Source organism: Sycon ciliatum, chromosome 9, assembly GCF_964019385.1.
Source record: "Sycon ciliatum chromosome 9, ocSycCili1.1, whole genome shotgun sequence".
Lineage (NCBI taxonomy): Eukaryota > Metazoa > Porifera > Calcarea > Leucosolenida > Sycettidae > Sycon > Sycon ciliatum.
In genome coordinates, this window is record NC_088651.1 from 8,897,325 (window position 1) to 8,909,622 (window position 12,298).

The window sequence follows — 12,298 nt, forward strand, 5'->3', positions numbered from 1 at the left end:
CAACTATTAGTTCTACTCCATGGCCCGCACCCTTGTCGAAGTTCACAAGCAGCCGGTACGGGTATTGGTGAAGGTGTCTTGTACCACACCCTTCAACGACCCCACTGTGCACACACAGATGTGGATTACTTAACGCAGAAGCCATGACCAGGGTGCTTCTCCAACTAGCGCCTCACCTCTCCACTTCACGGGCACGTCCACGACCCCGTCCCCGACCCCTTGGCAGCCGCCCAGTGAAAACATTCCTGATGTTTATTCTGCAGATGAACACAGAGCATAGGACATACAAGCACAACATTGCAAACATGATATTTGCCTAAGGATTGCAGTTTGCGGACCAGGCCACGTAACATGAGAATGAGGCCTCATGTGGTACAAGTTGCACCACAAGCTACTGCAGGCACTGTCAAAAGTGAAATTTCCCGAGTACCCGGTCTTGGACATCGGGAGGCACCATTTCAAACTGTTATCAGAAATTTCGCATTTACCACACGGATACGGCATGTGGTCCACGTTCCTACTCTTCGACATGCAGGATTGTATAGTGTGAGTGTCAGTGCACATCCACTACTGCCACTGCCACCACAGGTGGCACACGGCACATCACTCACATCTGGCCGTGGTATGAATGTGTGGGCGAAAACATAGGCCCTCCTGCCCCCCGCCGCCGTCTCCTTCTCCCCGCACGACCATGCTGGTGCTGGGGCTGGTGTACTTCGTGCCGCTGTGGCTGGTGCAATGCACCGACGTGCTCCTGCAGGAGCAGGTTACCTTCTTCCAACTGCTGCTGCTGCTGCTCTTTCTGGCGCCGCTCCTGCTGCCGCCGCTCTTCTCCCTCCTGCCACTGCCATTTTGCTTCCAAGGCTTGCTGCTGGCGCTGTTGTGCCTGCCGCTGCTGTTTTTCCGATTCCGCCCGCCCCTGCGACTCGCGCCACAGCTGCTGTGCCTCTTCCGCTCGATGTTGTTCTTGCTTCCGCCGCTTCTCCTCCTCCTCCTCCTCCTGCTGCTGCCGCTGCTCGTGCTGAGCCTGGTAGGGGGGGGGGGGGCAAAGATTGGCGGAGGTGTTCCTGCGGCTTCGCTCTTGTCTAGTGAACAGTCAAACAGCCGCTCCGCGTCAGCGGCCGACATGTCCAGGGCCACCCAATTGCCGTTTCCGTGTCTGTAGATCAGCAAGCACAAGAAACCAGGACACATTCAATTAGCAACGGATCACATGGGATGTTGAGAGGATTCCCACCAACCACCCATCCTCACTACTGCAGCAGGAGGACAAAGTGCATTACCTCAGCATCAACCAGCAAGTCGCTGGGAGCGAGAATAGTGGTCTCTGGTTGTTGTACTACAACCGAGACCACGCGCACATTTCAAGTAATGACACACAGCGTCATTCATTCATAGTATGCAAGACATGCATTCGTATGGTCAACAATACTCTCGTTCAACGACACAATACTGTCTTTCGCACTCCGCACGTTACCATGGCGGCACACCCGTCGGGCCGAGCTGTGTAGTGACCACCCGTGAGCCCACCATGGTGATTCACACTTGCAACAAGAGACAGATTTCTATCACCAATATCAAACGAGGTGGGCAAAAGGAAGCGCGCAGCCCCTCGTCCTCCCGCACACCTCGGAATATTTCCATGCAAACACCTGTATGGTCAGCACGGGCCATAGTGGAGTGCGACATAATGTCGTGATTTTCACCACATGCAGAACATTCATGGCGCGTGGTGTGCGACGGACATCTGTACGCATCTTCGCTTGTATGGCCATTGAGAAGGATGTTGTCATGCAGGCGCGTAGCCAGAGTGGATACTTTGCAGTCAGGTATCGAGACGTGGTTGACCAGGACATGTGGAAATGCACTGTACTACTACCAGTTCATGCATTATAATATACTGTCAGTCTACTGGCACTGACTTCACGCGTCGAGTCTACTGTTCACTGAAGAAGAGTTCGCAGGATCTACATGTAGGACATCTAGATCTAGTCTATGTACATTAATTTTGCGAGGCTCGAGGATAGGCTTGTCCTTCTTTGAACCGCTGTTCGCATTCGCTGTGTGAACCACGCTGCAACAGAACTGCACAGCACCGGTGCAGTGCGGTGTCGAAATCGAAGTCGGAAAGTCACAGTCTTTTTGTTTCGAAAGCTTTCAGTTTGGTTCCATTTTCTTTGTATTCTTCGCCACCAATTTCCAAGTTCTGTCAGTGCGGCAGGTACGTATAAGGGTGAAGCGCTTTCTTAAACGAAAATTGGAGATTTATTTTCAGCGACTTCTCCCAAGCATCATGATAGCGGTTGTTCAGACAACTCTTCGAGCGCTGACGCTGTGTCGGTGCCCGATTTTGTCGACTCTGGCGGTGAATTCGCTTCAGGGCAGCCCGAAAGTGTGAACTCCCCGAGAATCTCCGACTCTCAATATCAGTCTGGAGCGCTGGGGAAGTTGTTGTCACCCGAGGATGGTCCCGGTTGTCTTGTAGAAGGTGATTCTCCGGAACTTGCAGCGCGACCTGAAGCCCATACTCTTCTTCAGTATAACCAAGAGTACATGACACACAGAGTGTGCAGCTCTGATGGATTCCGTCGCTATTCCCATGTGAACACTGTTTCATTAGGTAAAGGCTGGATTTATTTCCTTTTTGTCATTAGGCCACACGTTTTTATTTCTATGTTTCTCGTCACCCGAAAATCTAAAATCGTGTGCGAGAGGTGGAAAAAATAAAAAATTACTGAAAAATATATATATGTTTTACTAGACCTTTGGTCATACTAAAATCGACCAACACACCGTGTAAAATAGCATTCAAAGTTAGTTAGCAACTACAGTAAATAGTGGATATAACGTGCCCCTTTGATTTTTGATAATTTATCACTATATCCGGTGCATCACTATAGCCGATTTGCATGTATGACTGACACATGGCACATGACTATGCATGAAATGATGCGTACACGCTGGAAAATGCATGAAAAGCAGCCACGTGTACATGTGGCTGCTTACAGCATACAGGGAAGAATTTTCTCTCAATCACGTCTGCTGCCAGATGCATCCAGGCAACACTGGATCAGTTTTGGAAGAAATCAACTAAATTTGAAGAACAATTGTTTTGTGATCATCACTCTTGATCAGTATATACAATATTTTCCTGTGCATTTGATATGGTTTGCTTCCTGAAGCCCATCACAATAAGCGATATATCGGTATAACCGATAATAGTGTGTATAGTGATATTTTAGCTGTATTTTTTTGTGATTTGATTTTGATTTTGGCGAGTTCGATCATTATAGCCGGTATATCGTTACACCCGGTCACTTTATAAACCATACTCACTGTAGTAGTACGTGGTAGGAGCTTCTGTCACAATCTGTGCAAGTGCAGCTAGCTTGCGCAACAAAAACTGCCGACCTCGCATCATGTCACTGGGCGCTTTCGATAACACGTTTACACAATTCTGGAACTGTTTTTTTAAATTCTGGAATGACCAGAATGAGCGGATTCCGGCCTTGTAAACGAACGACTGGAATTCACAACGCATTTTATTCATGTCATGTCAAACAAAATTGATGAATCGTAAAAAGAGATCACGTACACCCTCGCGCGCACGTGGACCCAGCATCGCGCACACGCCGGCCAGGGAGGCTCTTCGCGCGCTTGAGTCATGACCAGACCGGTAACACACCGACTGTGCAATTCTGGCGCCAGAATTAGAGAAATTCTGCCCTCTCTTCAGAATTGACGGATTCAACGGAATTGGATAAAATCAATTCTAACGACGGAATTTGTCACTTTTTGTGTAATCGAACTGTGCATTAGGTAGGCACCGGCGGATTATGCCGGCATAATTATTAGCATAATTTGGTGGTTGAAAATTTGGAGCATAATTTGGCATCCTTTCGGAGGTAGGAGCATAACTACATGGTTGTACCACTGTTCTAGTATGTAGGCTACAGAATTGTGTACACTGCACCTGATCAGTGCTGGTGGTCTGCATGGCAAAGGGTTCGGAGGTCATGCAGGTAGTGTTCAATGAAAAGCAGGGTAGAAATCATGGCCGAATACATTAGTGTATGTTCGAACTCGTCTTCTTCAAAGTTCTTTCTCACACTGATATACATTGTACATGTAGTACATCACGTAGCAGAAGATGCGAGTGAATCAGCCTTTATCAAGTGTCCCGGGGCGGACGAGATAGTGACGGGTAGTTCACAAAACTTCGCGTACATGTACATTAGTCATTATGCATGTTACGAAGTCATGACCTCTGGATTTTAGCAGCCATGACTGTGCCGGCTATGGATATTGCTCTAGATAATTTAAAAAAAGTCGAGGTATAGTAGAGTTCGGTCATGATGGAAGGAGAGGTGGAGCTACGGGGGAGATGAGCTGATTATTCGAAGGGTGAGGGTGACATCGGTTGGACGAGTATGACGATTGCGAAGACAGTTGAACGTGATAATTTGCAAAGGTAACTCAAACTAATATTATTATTGGCAATGAAAAAATCTTTTTACAAAAGAAGTCAACTAATGAATGAAAGAAGTATAAAATGTTTTCTCTTTTCCATCATTAAATTTTGATCTCTAGCATGAATGGACACCTTGGTATGGGGATACTCATGTATTTTGTTGTACTTATGGCCATAGTGGTGGCCTGCGGAAGCGAAGGCTAGTTTGTGTGTTTCTGAACATTCAAGCGATGCCAACGCGAATCCCGCGAATTATTATTATTATTATTATGGCCACTTGCAAGTACGAAAAGGCACAATTTTCCGACCTTTTAGGCTCCATAACTGGACCATAAGTACAACAAAGTGGATATGTATCCCCGCGTGCCAAAGCATAATATGAGGGTTTTGTGAGCATAATGCGAGAATCCATGAAAGCAGAATTCCATGATTTCGCGAGCATAATCCGCCGGTGCCTACTGTGCATCAACAATAACTAATTCTAGAATTGACCGAAATGCGTGTAATCGAAAGCGCCCACTGCGTCGCACAGGCCAGGGTGCACATGTGCATGCCTGTGCTGGTGGTCTCCACAGTGCAGCACATGTTTTCTTCTTCCAGACTCCTGAATCGTATACGCGCGCGGGGGGGGGGGGGGGGGGGGGGGGGCGAGAAACGTAGAAATAAATAAAAAACATGCAGCCTTATACATGTATTTCCTGGTGGAATTGGCTGTATCTGGACTCAACCAAAACTGTACTCACTACTCATACTGCACAATTCAATGGTATAGATTCTATGTACAGCATGTACACATGATTGTAATAATTTATGCCGTTATTGGTATACAACGAAGAACTAATACAGCTGATGATCACAATTTACTATGAGCAGCAATTACACATACATATCTGAGCCGCACCATGACAAAAGGGTGCTTATGGCAACAGTTTCACAAGCTGAGTTATGGACACAGCACAATGGCTGAATTCTCACTGCTTCTGTTGCAAACAAACGCATTCAAAAAAGCTTGATAAATCGCAACGAAACTGATCAAATTCAAAAAGAAAATGTGCACTCTCAATATTGCATACTCAACTTTTAAACGAGTTTTTCGCAGTTTGATGTCGCGTGCCATAAGCACCCTTTGTCGTGTCGCGGCTCATTTATGTTAAAAAAAAGAGAGGACCAGAAGTTTACACAAGTATCCGTTTTGTCCAACACTAACGATTCTAAACAGGATAATGGTGAGTAAAAATGTGCAACAATTAGCAGAAAACTGACTGATGTGATACTGACATTCAACGATCTGATGCTTAGCTGCATCACGTCTGGAATGCACAAACCAACAGCCTTCCAACTTGGAAGGTTCTAAGTTATGAAATAACGTGAGAAAGGGGAAGGTGAGCGCACTTCAGATTTCACTCGCAGCGCACTCCAGACTTCCAGGTCGTTGAATGTCAGTGTCACATCAGTCACTTTTGTTCTAATTGTTGCATATTTTGACTCGCCATTATCCTGCTTAAAGTCGTTAGTGTTGGACAAAACGGATAACTTGTAAACTTATGGTCCTCTCATTAAAAAAAAAAAAATTATCCTTGGCTCTCCATCCGAGTATACCATATTCACATGTACATGACATTGTACAATGTATGTATACATGTACGTGGGTATTTATCCTTTCATGGTACATGTATCTCCATTTTTTCACGTCTACATGACTTTATCTTGCCCGTAAAAGAGGCCGCTACCCCCGAAAAAAGAGAAAAAAACGTTAGAAAGGGAAAAAAATAAAAAATACACGTACGTGGGTATTGTACATACAGTAAAACCTGTAACTAAAGACCACCGTGACTCGCGACCAGCCTGGTACTACAGTAAAACCTGTAACTAAAGACCACCGTGACTCGCGACCAGCCTGGTACTACAGTAAAACCTGTAACTAAAGACCACCGTGACTAGCGACCAGCCTGGTACTACAGTAAAACCTGTAACTAAAGACCACCGTGACTAGCGACCAGCCTGGTACTACAGTAAAACCTGTAACTAAAGACCACCGTGACTCGCGACCAGCCTGGTACTACAGTAAAACCTGTAACTAAAGACCACCGTGACTAGCGACCAGCCTGGTACTACAGTAAAACCTGTAACTAAAGACCACCGTGACTCGCGACCAGCCTGGTACTACAGTAAAACCTGTAACTAAAGACCACCGTGACTCGCGACCAGCCTGGTACTACAGTAAAACCTGTAACTAAAGACCACCGTGACTAGCGACCAGCCTGGTACTACAGTAAAACCTGTAACTAAAGACCACCGTGACTCGCGACCAGCCTGGTACTACAGTAAAACCTGTAACTAAAGACCACCGTGACTCGCGACCAGCCTGGTACTACAGTAAAACCTGTAACTAAAGACCACCGTGACTAGCGACCAGCCTGGTACTACAGTAAAACCTGTAACTAAAGACCACCGTGACTCGCGACCAGCCTGGTACTACAGTAAAACCTGTAACTAAAGACCACCGTGACTAGCGACCAGCCTGGTACTACAGTAAAACCTGTAACTAAAGACCACCGTGACTCGCGACCAGCCTGGTACTACAGTAAAACCTGTAACTAAAGACCACCGTGACTCGCGACCAGCCTGGTACTACAGTAAAACCTGTAACTAAAGACCACCGTGACTAGCGACCAGCCTGGTACTACAGTAAAACCTGTAACTAAAGACCACCGTGACTAGCGACCAGCCTGGTACTACAGTAAAACCTGTAACTAAAGACCACCGTGACTAGCGACCAGCCTGGTACTACAGTAAAACCTGTAACTAAAGACCACCGTGACTCGCGACCAGCCTGGTATTACAGTAAAACCTGTAACTAAAGACCACCGTGACTAGCGACCAGCCTGGTACTACAGTAAAACCTGTAACTAAAGACCACCGTGACTCGCGACCAGCCTGGTACTACAGTAAAACCTGTAACTAAAGACCACCGTGACTAGCGACCAGCCTGGTACTACAGTAAAACCTGTAACTAAAGACCACCGTGACTCGCGACCAGCCTGGTACTACAGTAAAACCTGTAACTAAAGACCACCGTGACTAGCGACCAGCCTGGTACTACAGTAAAACCTGTAACTAAAGACCACCGTGACTCGCGACCAGCCTGGTACTACAGTAAAACCTGTAACTAAAGACCACCGTGACTAGCGACCAGCCTGGTACTACAGTAAAACCTGTAACTAAAGACCACCGTGACTCGCGACCAGCCTGGTACTACAGTAAAACCTGTAACTAAAGACCACCGTGACTAGCGACCAGCCTGGTACTACAGTAAAACCTGTAACTAAAGACCACCGTGACTAGCGACCAGCCTGGTACTACAGTAAAACCTGTAACTAAAGACCACCGTGACTAGCGACCAGCCTGGTACTACAGACCACTTCGCCTGGCACGGACGGTCTCACATTCATATAATAATTATGGTTGTGCGATGCAAACCTCTAACTAAAGACCACCTGCCACTAAAGACCGCTTTCTTTGGCCCCACGGGGTGGTCGTTAGTAACAGGTTTCACTGTACGAGAAAATGATAAATCCCTCTGCGGCACACTACATGAACTCATTCACTGCATATCCAAGGCGACAAGAATAGACTTTGACTGAATTCAGTGCTGCATGAGTCTACGGTGAAGAGTATGTTTGAGAAGAGTATATTATTATAATTATGGAGCTACGGACCACTTCCTTGCCTAGATTGACATCCTGATGCATGTATTGTACGAAGTAGACATTTGTACCCTCTAATCATAAAAATAATGTAATCTGTATTTACAATGTTCTTTCTGGCAGTTCACTTCCGCGACGGATCCTTCGAATTTGAAGTTCTCCCAATCCTGTCAAAATATTACAATAATTATTCCAAATGATTTCTAGCCAAGCGAGCGGCCAGTAGTCTTGATGTCAAACACTGCTAGCTGTTCAAGTGCTGCTACAGCTACAGGCACAGAACTACAGTTGTGGCAAGTGAAATCCGACACTTGGCATAAGGGACTGCACCGTGCATCCTGCAGCCTCTGCAGCCCTGCATACGTACAGTACATGTGTTGCATACAACTTTATCTGTCTGATGACAGAATTCGTACTCATCACAGTCAAGGTTCAAAAGGTGCATGGCTGCATGCTGGCAAAAATGACTGGGAATTGGATACCAATACTCCTTATGTGTACTATGTTTGAGAACTGTGTGTATCTAAGCTGTGACCTTTCGACCTGTTTGGGATGCATACGGCTCTATAGTACAAATTAGGTGCAGTGCATTACATCATTGATGTCCATTTGAGGCGCTGTCCCCTATGGCAAGTGTCGGATTTCACTTGCCACAACTGTACTTGTAAATCCTTGACTAGAAACAGAAAAATTATGGTAATCATTTTGTTGCAATATTTTTAAGTGATTCAAGTGCATCCTCACGGAATTGCACTCATGAAGCACTGCAGAAGGATCACTTGCAGTATGTCCAACAAATCACACTGTGCAGTATGTCCAACAAATCACACTGACAGTCTGTGTAGTATTCATTCTTACCTTTACAGGTAATAGCTAGCTGCCCTCATGTCACAAATATTTCTCCCGCCGGACGATATTTCCTGGTACTGTTTGCGTTTGCAACGCCACAGCACTCTCGATCATATCAGGACGATGCGAAAACAACAGTGCACTTCAAGCAGAGTGCATTTGTTCATGAAGTGGGTCGCAGCCTAAATTCGATAGTTGCCTGCTCCGAGCTCAACAGTTCCCCAAACTACAAAAACAATCACTGGGCATGGGTGGGCTACACTTCTCTCAGCTTCTGATGACTGTGTAGTGACTTGAGGACTCTCACCTCCCGTGGATTGAACAGGCTACTGAAGAACATGTTCTTGACAGCCGTCGACTGCTAACTTTCCCACCGGCAGAATTTTCTACGAGCGACAGTTTTCCAACCATAGCTAGCTTGTCCTTGGTGCCCCGCTTCTTGACGAAGTGCAAGGGGCCGGGGATAACTGAAGCTATTGTTACTCGAGCACACGCCTCCAGCACTTGGGCACAGCACAAAAAAGTGTCCAAAAGGGAGAAGGATAACTGCAAAGCATAGTAATAATCTGAAAAGAACATTCCACAAGGCAAAAAGTGACGAAGCATTCTCAAACCGGATACCACGGCCCCTATGGCCACGGCGGAAAACAAAATTTGTTTAAGGTAGCAGTACTGGAATATGCCATTCGCAAATACACACAACTAAAATCGGGTATTACTTCGGTGTCTGTGAATCTTTTGCCACGAAATTTTGAGCACAGATTCATGATTCACGCCATCACCTAATAAAAGTACTACCTTGAACTTATTTACTTTGCATCGTCCCAAAAGTTCACTGCACTGGAGAGTAAAAAAATGCCGTCATCTCAGATTTTTGGTACATGCTAGCAGCAACATAATATCAGCTGAAGTGTTAAAATTGCATCACAAGCAACAGTCTACAACAGTAGCAGATGCTGAATAGAACAAATTGGAGATAGGACACAAATAGCACCACCCAGTCAACATCATCTGTGAAGATGCCCGTCACCGTCGAAAAAGATTATTACTACTGAGGCAGCTAACATCCGCCAAACAAAAAACTATGGCTTTATAAATATATTCAGCATCTGGGAAATTTTCCACTGATCAATCTACATATAAGGTTTATTGGGCTGTGATGAGCCAGTCTGGAGATAAAGTGTACCAAAGTTTGGTCGGAAGGCCAAAAAACACTAACTTTTGGCACTCTGAGAACCCTCCAGCAATGTATGTGACTACCTCTGCTTGCTGTGTCGTGTCAGCAAATCCCTTTCAAATGGCTCTTCTTCTCTTCCTGGCCGACTTTTGCTCCTCACTGGACCTTCTCCTCCTGTGATACTGCTTCCCTCCATCCAACTTGAGAAGACCAGAGCTGGAAAGTGAAACTTAGAGCAGCTCATCATTTCCAGCACAGCCGAAAACATTTCCATTGTTTGTACTCAGCATTAGAAATTTTTCCTGCTTGCCATCTGTTCTTCAAAGTTTCACATCCACTGCAGTGTTTTGATAGCACCTCCGCGTCCAGAACCTTTCCTGTCTCATCGGACAGCAGTTGGCATACCAAACATTGATGAGAACCCGCGCTTCATCCACGTTCCATCGGTGCTAACTGCAACATGCTCCGGGTGGGAATGCTGTTCTGTTGATCGCCGAACAAGAAGACGCTGGGCAGCATTCTTCATGCTGTCCCTAGCATCAGTTTCCACAGCAGTGTGTAGTGCATCGCTGTGCCCAGAATTGGACTTGCTAACAGGAGGCGGCATATCCAATATCCCACAGATACTGTTCAGACCTTCTCGTCCACTACCAATATGGCGCATGGCATGCACACTGCGGCGGCGGTTTATATCGTACAATTTAGCAAGTGGGTATCTTTCTGCCAGGGCTACACTGGTTGATGAGCAGCACGATTCGCACTGCAAACTAATTGTTGAGGCGAGACCATGACGAAAATTATCTTTGATAGTCAGGTTGCCCTCTTGATAATTACTACATACACAACATACACACGCTGACGTCACCAATTGCTGTTAGCTCTCCATGTGAACAATTCGATTTCCTGATGGAATATCATCGCAATCCTCTTCAGACTAATCTCCATCGTTATCACACGAGGCATCACTGGATAACAAATCACCTGGAAGATCAGAGTCATCTTCTACGCCCTCACCAGCTCCATCCGCCTGCGACTCGTGTTCGCTTTCACTCACCTCAATTGGCTCAAATAATTCAGGACTTGAAATGAGCTTGGACGTAGCTCTAGGAAATTTGCTTTTCCTTGGCCTGCTGAGCGACCTTCGTTTGTGTTCATCACCCATCTCCTGACCAAGTAGCACCAGCACAACAACTCAAGCGCAGAGTTCCAACGTCGATGACAAACGCTCGTGGCACTGGCAAACAGTTTGAGAACAAAGAATTTTTTTATCATTTTCAGTGAAAATACAATTGCGTGGGTTGAGCCTGCAGGCCAGCCAGGCCAGCTAGCGTGCTGCGTAGGCCAGGCAGGCGCTGCATGTGGCGATCGCGACGCTCAGCCCTGCTATACTGGTTTTAGCTGGACAGACAGTGTGAATCAGGCCGAGATTGGGAAGGATGCGCTGATATTGTACAGAAACCCTCTCGAAATAGATTGACAGCGATCAGCTGATCAGTGCAATTTTGAAATTTTGACGGGTATTTTCAGTTTTCGCAGGGCCATATCTCTGCTTTGGCTGGTTCGAATGCCAAAAAATTTCATTTGTAAAGCCTTTGGTATTCCTTCTTTCAGAAAAATCACACTTGAAGCAGTTCCCGTGAAATTGATATTTTGGCTAAATCTGACACCCGTTTTCCAGTACTGCTACCTTAATCACTTACTGATGACGTCACATGTGATCAGAGAGCAAGAGAAGCATAGCAGAAACTATAGACGCGTAGGGTTTTTGAAATATTTCAAATTTGGCTTACTTTTTGAGAATAGTTTTCGGAATATTGCTCAGGATCGCTCCACAATTACTCTCATAATTATAGTTTCTAAAGGATTGGATAACAGACGCCCAATTTGGAAAAAATTATGCACAAAGTGATCACAGATTTTATGTGGTATACAGGGCATAGCTTAAGGATTTCATTTAGCTCGGACAAATGTCCTTCCGTTTTGAAATGCCCGGACATTTTCCAGAACACATTTTCAGGGTGTTGCTTCTTTTTTTAGTAGTACTGAAATATATTCACAATAGGGAGGTTCCGGAGTACGATTTTTCGTGCCAAA

The 12,298-nt window shown here is 45.8% G+C and overlaps 1 long non-coding RNA gene across 1 annotated transcript; it reads right to left on the minus strand.

The window, feature by feature from the left end:
* Positions 1-198: 198 nt before the first annotated feature.
* On the minus strand, positions 199-9,545 carry LOC135824462 (uncharacterized). The gene is made up of 3 exons (XR_010554855.1): positions 9,037-9,545; positions 612-1,159; positions 199-257 (listed from the first exon to the last, which is right to left on the minus strand). It is a non-coding gene; the product is annotated as an uncharacterized LOC135824462 (long non-coding RNA).
* Between the last annotated feature and the right edge of the window lie 2,753 nt (positions 9,546-12,298).